Source organism: Lichenostomus cassidix, chromosome 14, assembly GCF_008360975.1.
Source record: "Lichenostomus cassidix isolate B80296 chromosome 14, HeHo_3.0, whole genome shotgun sequence".
Classification (NCBI taxonomy): Eukaryota; Metazoa; Chordata; class Aves; order Passeriformes; family Meliphagidae; genus Lichenostomus; species Lichenostomus cassidix.
Genome location: NC_139495.1, coordinates 9,198,265 through 9,210,744, shown reverse-complemented (window position 1 = coordinate 9,210,744; position 12,480 = coordinate 9,198,265). Strand labels below are relative to the sequence as shown.

The window sequence follows — 12,480 nt, the reverse complement described above, 5'->3', positions numbered from 1 at the left end:
TGCTTGCCCTCGAGCAGCCTGACTTCACCTTATTACTCTGAAGGAATTTCCCTGAACTACAGAGAGCAAATGTCTGTTGGGGCCTTGTTAATATTCTTTGGGTTTCTGTGTAGCAGCAAAGGCTCAGCTGCAGAGCTGTGGTTTCAAACAGCCGACGAGGTGCTCTGTTTTCTTTGTGATCCTGCACTGAGATGTCACACGGATTTCTTGTGTCCTTATCCTCTCTCTTTTCCAATAGAGATGCATATTTTTTCATGGATATTTTGGAGTTTATTTTTGTGCTCCTTATCACATCTAATGTTCAACTTCAGTAATTTATAATCATAATGGTAGCCAAAAATCACAGTCTGTACCCCAAGTTTTCACATGACATTTTCTATTTTCTACATACAAACCTTAACTAACACGTGCAAATCAAGATTCTAGACACAGGTGCTTATTATCACAAAGAAAATTGATGCATGTTTCATTCTACAAGTGACTAAATACAGGGCAGAGATTGAAGATGCATAATTTTGCACAATTAAGTTCAAAAAATATCACGTGTTTTATTTTTAACCACTTCTGATTATTTTTTTTAACTAATTGCTCCTGCTCTGATTCATATCCCTGCAGAGCTGTGTGTGTTTGTAGCTCATCTCACAAAGTGAGCAGTCAGCAGTCAGCAATTAGTCAAAGTCTGAGAAGCTTGCTCAGGATTTCTGCTACAGCCATCACTCGGGGCTGCACACAAGCCTGTGACTAAATGTCTTTCTTAGAAATACTTCTTAGAAGCATGAGGCTGAAAACATTCTCCTGGTTCATAATAATTGGTTGTCTATTGGTGGAAAGGCAAGGACAGTTTAGAAATAGCATAAATATCAAGCTGGTCTTGGCGTAATAGGGATGCACTGACTGTGACCAATAAGGATAGGACAGCTCACCCTATAAATCTTTATAATACCTTCCTCACTTTGACAATTATCACTCAATAGGACGTTTTTGCTTCAGAAAAGGCCACAGGCAAAGATGTTAAAAGATGATTAAAGTGGAAAAACCAAGCATGTGGAAATGAAGAAATACCCTTCTAGTTAGCTCACTGAATACATTATAAGAAAATCTTTAATCACACAACCACATGTTGTGTTTTCTGTGTTTTCCTAATGCTGACAATTCATTCAGCTTTTCAGGTGAGGGTGTGTAAATACATCTGCTAATTCAATAGCAGAGAATCTGGGGGTGCAGGAAAGAAACTTTTAACCCATTCAGTGCTGTGTAGCAGTAAGTCTGAGTTTGGCCCATCTGACTGCTGGGAGGAAAACCAATTCTCTTTTCCTCTTGTTCCTGAAAGGTCTCATTACACTTTTCACCCTCTTGTGTCATACGTAATGCTTGAGAACTGCAGCAGACTGTTGAAGGCTAGGAGGGGAGATGGGGTGGGAGAGGTCTGAGGTGCCTGTTTGGGGCTGAGGTCTGTGCAGTGACTTCCACATTTCCAGCCACCCCTTCAAGGCTGCCACAGTCTGGAGATTGAAAGTGCTGATGGCTGGGGAAATTGAGCTGAGTAATACAAATAGTGTTGGTATGTTTGACATAAGCCAGAGTTCCTCCAAAAACATGATAATATCTCTTTATTAGAGATTTGTATTTATTATCAGATTTGTATATCAGCCTGAATAGATAAAATTTAAAAAAAATAGGGATTGAAAGCAAAGTTGAACAGGAAGGAATTAAAGACGTGGGAACTGTCCAGCACGTAGTAAGTTTTTAAGTTTCCCTTTTCTCTCTTAAGGACTGCTTTTTTTCTCCTGTCAAAAGGCAGTGCCATATTTTAGGTATAAAAATTGTGTAAAATAATCTCAATAATTTTTTGGGTTTGTAGAGAAGCCACACTCCCTTCCTCACTCCATTCAGGCAGTCACCTTTGGGATGAAAGGTGACCTTAAACATACAAAGGTCTGTAGGAGCTGGAAAGGATGTGCCCCAGGACACCAAGTCACACTCTCACCTCCTCATAAAGCACATGGGATCTCAAATGCTCCTGTCTAAGATGTGGAACGATAAGTGGGGGATTAGTGCCTACAAATGTATCAATAATTTGATTTGAGTTTACACTGTTTTATAAGAATCAGAAAATCTTTTTGTGACTGCTTCCTATCTAAAGCAATATTACTGAGAATAAATAATCCTTGCTTGTATATGATAGATTTAAAAACCTTTGTTTATGATAAATGTTTATGATAAATGGTATTATTTTTCTTTTCTCATATCTGACAATATAATACAGTAATGTCAAGTGTGACTCAGGCATTGCAATGATTCAGCAAGCTTAGAAAGTCAAAAAGTAGACATAGATGACTTGAAAATTGGAGATACTGAGCAGTCAGAGATACATAATTCAACTGCATAAAACATAAATCAATTTCAATGAAACTGTTATGCATTGTGTACATTTACAAAAAATTGCATACAGGTTGACAAAAAATAATATTACCAGGGTCTTGTATTGCAATTATTAAAATTGGTGATATATCTGCTATGACTTAAATGCACGTAGGACTAGACTCTGACTTTCAAATATTGAATAATATAAACAGGTACACCTGATATATCTCAAGAATCGAGACACCTACAAGCAAAAGCTTATGAAAATCCACAGGATAAAAATGTTGATTTTTGCACAGAAATCCTTTCTGATTGACACTGGCTGGCATCAGGAATGGCTGCTTTTCAGAAAGTCAGCTGATGGTCAGTCCAACTATACTTCTTTCTTAACCTCCTTCAGAACAAATCCTAGCCAAAGACTTCTGTATTTCAGCTTTGGAAGATGCAGTCGGATTTGCAGAGTAGATGCTCCCAAACCCAGGGGACCACTTAGAGAGTAATAAAATAACAAGGCATGGCCTTATTAAAGGGGGCCAGCCAAGGAGAGAAATAAAAGGGTCCCTGAGGCGGAAGGAGGGATTGACAGGAGGAGGAGGAAGCAATAAAAAAGAACTAAATGGAGAGAGACAGATTGAAATTAGATGGCAATTACTGAAAACATTTCATCCATGTCCTTCAAATGATGTTCTCTGTGATCCAAGAGCCCGGAAAGATCTAAATACCCATTTGTCGCCATTGGGCAAATTTAAATGCTGAGCATTTACACTTCTGACTCCTCCAAATAGTTTGGAACAGTGCAGGTGAGATCTTCAGCAAGTGTAACTCAATTTTGCTCTTTTGGCATAGGATGGATGAAGTCACCAAAGCTGAAACAGTTTACATTAACTGAAATTCTGGCCCTATAATTCTACATAAGTCACAGCCAAATCCCTTGTTCATTGGGAAGGCTAGCTTCCTATTTTCTACAAAATTATTTATGAATCTATACTTTCCAAAGTTATGTGTGTATTTCTTATATATGTAAAAATGTTGAAAGATTAAAAAACTCCCCGATGATAACATTTTTTTTTTTACTTTCCAATACCTTCTTTATCTGATCTTTATTGAGCTTTATAAGACACTGTGTAATTGTGAGTGATGGCAAAGCCTTACATGGTATGTAATTGCCTAAAAACCTCTGCTGGGTGTTGCACAACCTCATAGCCTGATGCTTTCATGAGTTTTGGGTTTCACCTCTAAGGTGCAGGGATGAAAATGTGCCTACAATGAGAAGACCCTCTGCCATTTCAGTTTCCAGCTTGAGATTTTTAGACCTCTGTATCTGACCTTTCCAAGTTCTGGTTCTGTCACAAACTGAAATCTGCATAGGCTAATCTGAGCTATCAGTTCGAAATTGTTGGCATCTTTTTTTATGGTGAGAGCATTTAGTGCCTTTTGCTCTTGTCTGGACTAAAATACCATAAAAATACACCATTTGTTTTATTGTTTCCTTTCAGACTGCCAATTCTATTCTTAGCTGTAGCCTAAAGTATTATGACAGACAAAATAAGTGTTCCATAGATGTTGGCTACCCTCTAAAAGACATTCTCATCTGGGCAAGAAATTCATTTGAAGTATCTGGATTCATTTTTTCAGGGGCATTTTCCCTATTTCAGTGCTAGAAAAAGGTATTATTCTTATGTTGCTGTTTTCCTCCTTTTAGAGCTGATGTTTCGTACTTTTTATTTATCAAGAGATTCCACCTGGAAAAACTTTAAAATGTTCCAGCATATATCACATCATTTTTATGCTGTATCCTTGTCTCACCTGTCAGCGCTGATGTTCTTAATACATCAACCCCCAACCTCCCCTGTTCCAGAGATATCAGCCTGATAACTCATCTGTTATGTTTTCAAACACAGATCTTCATGCTTAACATGAACTTCCTATCAACATCACAGAGATAATTGTTGTCTGCCTCATATCCCTTCCTAAAGCCATTTTCCTGTATGATGACAGAAAATTTTGACTGATTATGCAGCTGGTATGCTTTGACCTCTACTTTTCTTTTCACCAAATATTGTCTCACTGTGATATTTGACTCTCCATTTGTTTCCTGAATCCATCTGTTGCCTCTTCCTGATGCCTAGATGATATTCCCTGTGACAGCTCCTGCCCATGATTATGTAGGTGCTACAGGAATACAATGTAGACATCAACAGTAACAGCATTCTTATCTCTCTTTTTTGATAGACACAATATCATCCAAAAATGTGCCTTGTTTAGTTACTCTGTCTTCAGGGAGAAAGGATTAGAAGCTGTAAAACCAGCAGACCAAAGCAGCCCAAACACAAAACTTCAGTGCTTTGATCAAGCAGACAGAAACACCAGGTTGGGAAAGTTTGCCAGTTCAGTAGAACATATTTGCCAGCTACTCGTGTATTCACAGCTACCAATGAGTTATAGACAGAAACTGCTGATGTAAATCGTGTTCTGTTTTAAAGGTTTCCTGAAGGAAGGTTGTTCTGCCTCTTCCCCTGGAGTTACTATGACTGAAGGAGTGAGAAGAGTGAGGACTGTCAGGTGCTCTCAGCAAGGGATGTAGAGCTCACTGCAAGATGATTTACTGGGGCTTGGGCTTTCACCAGGTCCCTGTCAGGCAGGGTGATGTCCCTCATGTACTGAGAGCTGACAGTATGAGCAGGATGAGCAGATGGAACATGTTGGTGTACACACCAATCCCAGCAGCTGTCCCTGCATCCCCTCCTGTTATCCCTGTGTCTGTACCACAGCTGGGGGCAGTTGCCATCTTGGATGCCACCAGTGCTCCTTCACCAATCCATTTGGTGAGCCCTAAAGGATAAGGGGCCTCTGACGCTACTGGTGTTTATTTGCAAAAGAGAGAAAAGATGTCTTTAATGAAATGGAAAACATAATGCACCTCCAAGTACATCTCCTGCCTAAAGAGGGAGTTAACAAAAGTGAAATCAGCTCAGGCTTTCAGATTTATCAGAGCATGACCATAGTTATAGTTCAGAGCTGAAAGTGTTTGTGTCAGATGCAGATGCTGCCCTGATGTAAGCAAATGCAGAAAAGGGAACCACATGGGGCACTGTGAAGCCACAGCTCTGTCCCTTGGGCAGAAGCACATCCCACACTGGCTGCTGAGAACGCAAATTATTATCCTTAATCTGAGATCTGAGAGCTGCGGTCATCTCCAAAGGGAAGAGGTGTGTCCAGCCTGTGTATCCCCATGGGGCTGCCTGCTAGTCTGTAGCCATGAGGTAATTTCAGAGTCTCTGTGAGGACACAGCCAAAGCTTTTGTTAACAAGATGCCCTAATTTTCTTCTTTTGCTATGCAAAATCTGCTGTATTTTCTAATTGACAAAAGCACTTAATGAAGTTCAGTACTTTGTGCTAAACACTAATTTCTTTTTTGCATATGCAGCCACTTCAAAGGTGTTTTCTGAACTTCAAAGACTACCTTTTGAAGTCTCTTAAATTGTGAGCTGGCTAAAAGGATTTACATCCTCCATTCAAGGAGTGTTTAAGTAAATACTTCCACTGGAATACATTTTTGGTATTTCACCAATGTGCCTCCACCAAGAATGAAAGATCCCCTACAGCAGGGGACTTGCTACTTGGAGGGTCCCAACCCAAACCGTTCTATGAATCTGTGATATTTGCTGCACTAAAAATTCCTGTACTCTTCCTTGACAGAGAGACATGTTTTAGTAAGGTAGCTATTACCATATGAATAGTAAATATTTACAAAAATACTATATAAAACAAGAACCTGAATGAAAGAGGGACTCAGCCCCCTTCTGATATTGAGAATATTATTTCCTTAATTCCAGAGAAATTTAGGATAGTGCAAACAGACATTTGCTACTGCCAGTGAAGCTCTTCAGTGTCTTGGCAGCTCGACAGTAATTATAATTTGGCGTTTCTGTCAACATCCTTTGAGAGGCAGTCTGCAGTCCATAGGCCACAGGGACACTGTGGGTATGCCTCTTCTTCTTCCACTATATTCCTCCACAGCCACGGGAAGAAAGAAGCAATAATTTCTCAGCAGAAACAATCTTCCTCCTTTTGGTTACATGGATTTTCTATTCTGGATTGGCAGAATAGGACAGAAGGTCAATAAGACAATAAAGACTCCTGTATCTGGGATTCTACTTCAAGTTAATCAATCTCAGAACAATAATTATAGCTTAGGAAGAGTCCCAGGGCAGGTATTCTCAAGCATTTCAAAATAGCTTGTTTTCACTAGTTTATTTCTAGTTTTTGCCACTGTGAAAACCATGAAAGGTAGTCTGATATGGGCATATGATAATTTACATTTTCTGAAACTGTGCATGTCTCTCTCTAAATCTCACTACTTGGTGAATTTCATCTATCTTCCTGGTATCCTGATTATGAACTTGGTTGAAATTTTTCAAAACTGAGTTATCTTTGACAAGAAAACAAACAAGGAAATGGAAGAAGTCCAGCAAATTATAAAAATGTATGTTGAAAAGTGAGAGTTCATTATTTAATTTCATAATTTCATGTTTTATATGAATTGTTCAATGCACCATCTTCTCTATTTAAAGACATGTCAGTAGCAGTGGTGTGGGGTATTAATGTGCCCAGCCATTGGTATGCAGTCAAATCATAGTTATATGCCAGCTAAATATCAAGTTATGTTCTTTAAACCATTAAACTCAGCAAATAATCAGCATTGGCTGATAAAATACCTCAGGCTTTCTTCCTACCTTGTCTTCAGCACTGTTTGTACAGCTAAGGTGATAAGAGGCAGACCCCAACTGTCTCTGTCTCGTTAAGAACTCCTTGGTTCTACCTTGCAGTTCTGTCCTGCCATTCCCTTGTGCTTTGGCTACACTCTGCCAGAGCCTGTTTACCCTTTCTGATTAACTTAAGTTGATAAATATCTGAGACTTCATCTCTCTAAGCTTTCTTTTCTGCTGGGTCTAGATTTAGCATTAAAAGTAAAAATATCTTTGATTTCCAAATCACACCTTTGCAGTCACAAGAGGACAGAAATAGTGCCTTTCTGAAGTCCTGTCCCAGCTCCGTTGCTATTGGTTGGCCTGGCCCCACTCCCTCCAGATGCTAATCCTGAAGCTCTCTTCATAGTGTAGAAATATCATCTTAGGCACCCTAAATAAAAATGATACAACTTTCAAAGAGGCTGAGTGTAGCTCCTGTTTGATTTCCCTGGGATTTGTAAAATGTAATTAGGCCACTCACACAGAAGGATCCTTGGATGTGATCACATTGTATTTATCTAGGTTAGACTATTTTGGCCTATTGTTTATTTCATAACCAAGGCTGATCTACTTTTTACATGCACTAGAGGAAGCAGCTTTTCTTCCAGTCCCTTTTAAACTTGTTTCAGAAATATTACCAGTCTTCAATCTCAGCTGTAAATAATGACTCTCATTTTTAGGTAAACCATAGCTTAACTGGTAAAATTGCTTAATTGTCTTACTTACACACTGCGTTCTCTGCTGAGTTATTTAGAGCACTTTCTATACAAAATGCATTATTCAAAACACAATCTGTGCTCTTGACTTGCAAACTTCACATACATTACAGAGGCTCGCCTGGATTTTTTTTTTTTTTCCTTCCACATTCCAGCACCTACATCTCTTAATACTTATATTCTTTGAAACAAAAATGTTCATAATTCCTTCAGCCTTACAAGAAGCTAAACTAAAGCACATTTCAGGAGGACAGATAGCACAAGTACACTTTAAGATGACAAAACTCCCTCTGCTGTCCTTTCCAAGTCATTGAACAATAATGGCAACAACAGCTTTGGTCACCTTTCTGCCGGTTTTCAGCAGCTGAAAACAGCCCATATAAGCAAAAGAGCAGAAGCAAAGGCTCATATGCTACAGGGAACATGGCTTTACCTGGCACATTGCTGGGAAACAAGTGTTGCAATAAATTCCCATTTCCCATTGAAGGGAAGGAAAAGGCAGGTGGGATCATTCCCTCCAAGAGTGACTGTGGATTGCATCAAGCTCCTCTCGACAGCCGTGATTGCTGTGTGCACATCAGGAGGATGAGCACTGCTGTTTTCAGCTGCAAATGGCAAGAATGAAGATTCCTGGACTTTCTGCCATACCTGTTCTCACTCAAAAGCACAGATGAGATACTATTATAAGGTAATAATAATTACATGAAAAGTTAATTAATTATTTAAGACCTTAATTAATCAGGAAGCAACATGAAGTTCTATCAGCAAATGCCAGGAAACAAGTGAAGTCCCTGTAAGTTCCCAGATTAATGCCTTGCTCAGCAGTGCCTGCATTGCACCACTCTTCTCCTGTTGCATAACAGCCCACAGCTGTCCCACTGTGATCTGCTCTGGCTCTTGGAGATTCCTCATTGTCACTTCACCTTGCTGGCAGCCCCATTCTCCCCTTCCTAGAGGCACAGATTGGCAGTCTTGGGAACTGCTGGTGCTTGGGATGTTCTTAGATACCTGCTGCCTTTGACATTGTGCTCTGTAGCTGCATTCCAGTTTTATGAGTTTCTCCTGTTCAGTCTTTGATTAGTAAGGAATGGTAACAGAACTGTCTTTAATCCTCAAGGTGTATAGCAAGTAGCCCCAGAAATAATCCTCCCAGATCTGAATTTCAGCACTCCCCAAGTGCTGGCTTGTTCCAGTAACCAGGGATCTAGAATTCTTTTGAAATATTTCATCTAAATATATCTGTCACAAAGTCCTGGTAAGTAACTTGAAGTTTTCCATGTTATAACAGATGGAGAAAAGGAAGAACAGTCATTGAATTAGTGCTAAAGAAAAGTTTTGCTTTAGTCTGAGCTTCAGGAGAGACTTGCATTACTGACATGTTCCCAGCTGATTTGACAACCTCAACTATGTGTCTTTCCATCAGAACCTTAAAGCTGTCATTTATATTTTAACATGTGCTTAAGATGTTATGTGGTTAAACCATGAACAATAATTCACCTTCAGCTGCAATCAGTTTCTCTCCCATAACAAGACATTCATAAATCATTTCTAACAAAGTAAATAAATCCCTCAGTTCCCACTATGCACCATTATTAAATTTCAATCCTTCCTTAAAAATAAAGATTAATGCATTTAGTAACTGCAAACAAATAGGACTGCCATACTTTAAAATATTATCTCCTGCTATAGAATTTGAAGTAGAGAAATGCATTTACTTTTAGGTATTTGAACATTAATCATGTGGCAGAAGTGGCATACTATATACATGGAAGCTGGCAGTGGAGTGGAGCTCTATTTGACACCTCTAGGGAGCATCTACAATAGCCTAAAAAAATGGAGGAGAGAAATATGATGACGCTTCATACTGAAATATGGAAGTGCTCATGATATACAACCCAGTGCTGACAGCCCTTCTGTGCCCTTGGGAATCTTTTGCATTCCTTTGTCAATGAATTTTTGTACTGCAGACACTTGCACAAGTTCACTTTCATGTGCCTAATGCCCATAGAATCCACAAGCCTCCTCAGTTAACCTTGTGTGGGATCAGCTTCTTTTGGTGTCTTCTTTGCATGACAGATGAGACTTCTTCATTTTTGTTTATGTGGAATAAAACAGGAATGGAATTTGGTGATTCCATTTCAATTTTTTTAATGTATAATATCTATTTGTATAATATATAATATAACAAAGAGCTTGGTGCAACAAGAATCAATGGTGCCTGAGAGGTGTGTTCTAGGTACTGATCCACAATATAAATTTAGTTCATATCTCTACAGATACTACAGTTATACCTCTGTGAAGCTCAAATGGAAGCAGCTTCTTTGGCACAGCCTAATTAAATAGAAAAAGCTTTCTACTGAAGACTTTCAGCATACAATTCCTATTGTATGTCCTTTTGTTTGTGTGATGCAGCTGTATGTGGCACATGCTGTTATCATCTACTATACAGATAACACTATGGAAAGACCTGGAAATGTGACAAGGAAAGCTTCTTTTGTAGTTGGTTAAGCTTGCCAAAAATTGCCGTGTTGTGAGTTTGCTTTCTTTTTCTGATGAAAAGAAAATTCATGTCACTGCAGTTGTGGTAAGTGACAGAAATAGCCCAAGGTAAATAAATACACAGACCAGTTTTACTCAAATTTTTTTCAAAAACCAGCAACAGCACAGCTCCCTTGCAGTTAACACAAAACCTCTCTGACAACTCCACTGCTCAATAATTTAACACCCTCTGTAGCAGGTGATGGAGTCTTGTGCCATTTCTTGATCTCAGATTTTACAGGTTTGATCATTTCCACTAAATAACCAAAAGAAATCACATGTGAAATAACTGTCCACCACTTCCTGGTGACATTAGTGAAGCAATTTTTTGCCTGTTTACCAGGTCAAATGCTTGAGAACAGCATGCACACTCCTTACATCTACTAAAGCACTTAACAGAGTATTCAGGTATCGATTTTCAAGCGTCTTTTAAACTACTCAGATGAATTCATACGAGCTCTGGGGCATCTGTGATTTATCCAAATGGACATTGATCATATATAATGACCTTGCTTCCACAAGCATCATTCTCTTTATTCCTTTCCTTCTATATTTTCCCTTTGGTTGTCTAGTCAACATATAGTATATTATATTAAGATTCAATCTCCTAGCACCACATGTCTTAAACATTTTTGTCTCAATAAAAGACATTATATTACACACACTTGTCCAGAGTTCTGCATTAGCTTCATTATGGCATTTATTTCTCATTTACATCAATGTAAATGAGAGCACAAGAGCTTTTCTTTATATAAGATCATTCACTATGAATATATAAACTGCCCAGTGAACCTCACTAAGCTTGAGATCAGACTGCTGGCAAGAGAAAAGCTTTCCTACTCAGCCCATACAAAAAACTTAAGAATGCTCCATCTTTTAAGGCTAGTGAAGTTTAACACTTCAGCATTGGTCCTCAAAGTACCCTGCACCTGCTCTGCAGAAAATTGTGAAACAGTTTCTTGAAAACTCTGAAATGGCTCCAAAAAGTTTCTCTGTATTGTGTCAGCTTCCAGCTAGTGTGTCTGGCTGAGGTTGGTGGCATCATCAGTCTGGCAGCAGCCTTTGCCCTCAGTGGGGTTCCTGAGTGTACCAGGAGCTCTGCCCCCTGCAAGTCCTGCTCCAGCATCTGCCATCTCACCCTTCACCCTCCGTGCTCCTGCCTTATTTTATACAACCACAAATAAATACTTACTGGCTAGAAAGCAGATCTGCCTTACAAAAAGGGTCACAAAGCTGTTAAGTGGCCAAGCCCATGTAATTTAAGCAGCAGCCCAGTGTGAAATCTTTAACACAACCTTATCTCATAATGTGCAGTGGTGTTGATGGCTGGTGAGTTCTGTCCATTCTCACAAAAGAGCACCTTGTTTAGCAGAAGTGCTGCAGTTATTCTGGTATGCAGAGGGGACTCAGGTTTTAGCGACTGGGCAGCTGTGGTTTTTTCTGGTTGGTTAAATCCACACTTAGTTGAAGAGGCAAAATGCTGATTTACTTTAATACAATTGGCAACGTGAAGTTTCACCTACAAAATTACAGGCCTCTGTTAAAAATGTGGCCTCCCCAGTGGTCATTGAACACAACTGTACTTCCATCTCTTCCTGCTGTTGTTCAAAGATAAATACATAGCAATATTTAAAAAGACATTTTGTTCTACAAACAGGTGTGCAAGTTAAAACCATGTCTAGACAGGGGCATGTAAGCAAAATTAAGCCAAATTGATTTACTGCCATTTTCTTACATTTATTTTAAGTATCCCTTCTGTGATATTCTCAACAGAAACAAATTATCTTTAAGTAAATTTCTTTTCACTTTTCTTAAATTAAAGCTTTATTTCTGAGTTACAGTATCCACGTGAACTCCAGGCTGTATTGAAGATACTTTAAAATGACACTATTTAATTAATTCTGGTTTGCTTTCCTGCTTATGTTTCCCCATGTAGACATGGCATCAGAGGTGCCAGAACAGAACCTGGCGGGGCTGACCTTGGCAGTGTGATGTAAAACCTCTCTGCACAGCCTCCTGCCTGGTACTCCCTGTTCCCTTCACCTCTGCTGAATCACAGTGATGTACTTTGTAACAGGAGCTGATAGGGATCATTTATAACTGGGACTGT

The 12,480-nt window shown here is 39.2% G+C and overlaps 1 protein-coding gene across 3 annotated transcripts in view; it reads right to left on the bottom strand.

Annotated features, from left to right (window-relative positions):
• Positions 1–12,480, bottom strand: part of SHISA9 (shisa family member 9) — a 168,700-nt gene that overhangs the window by 72,605 nt on the left and 83,615 nt on the right. The gene's annotated exons all lie outside the window — the stretch shown is intronic.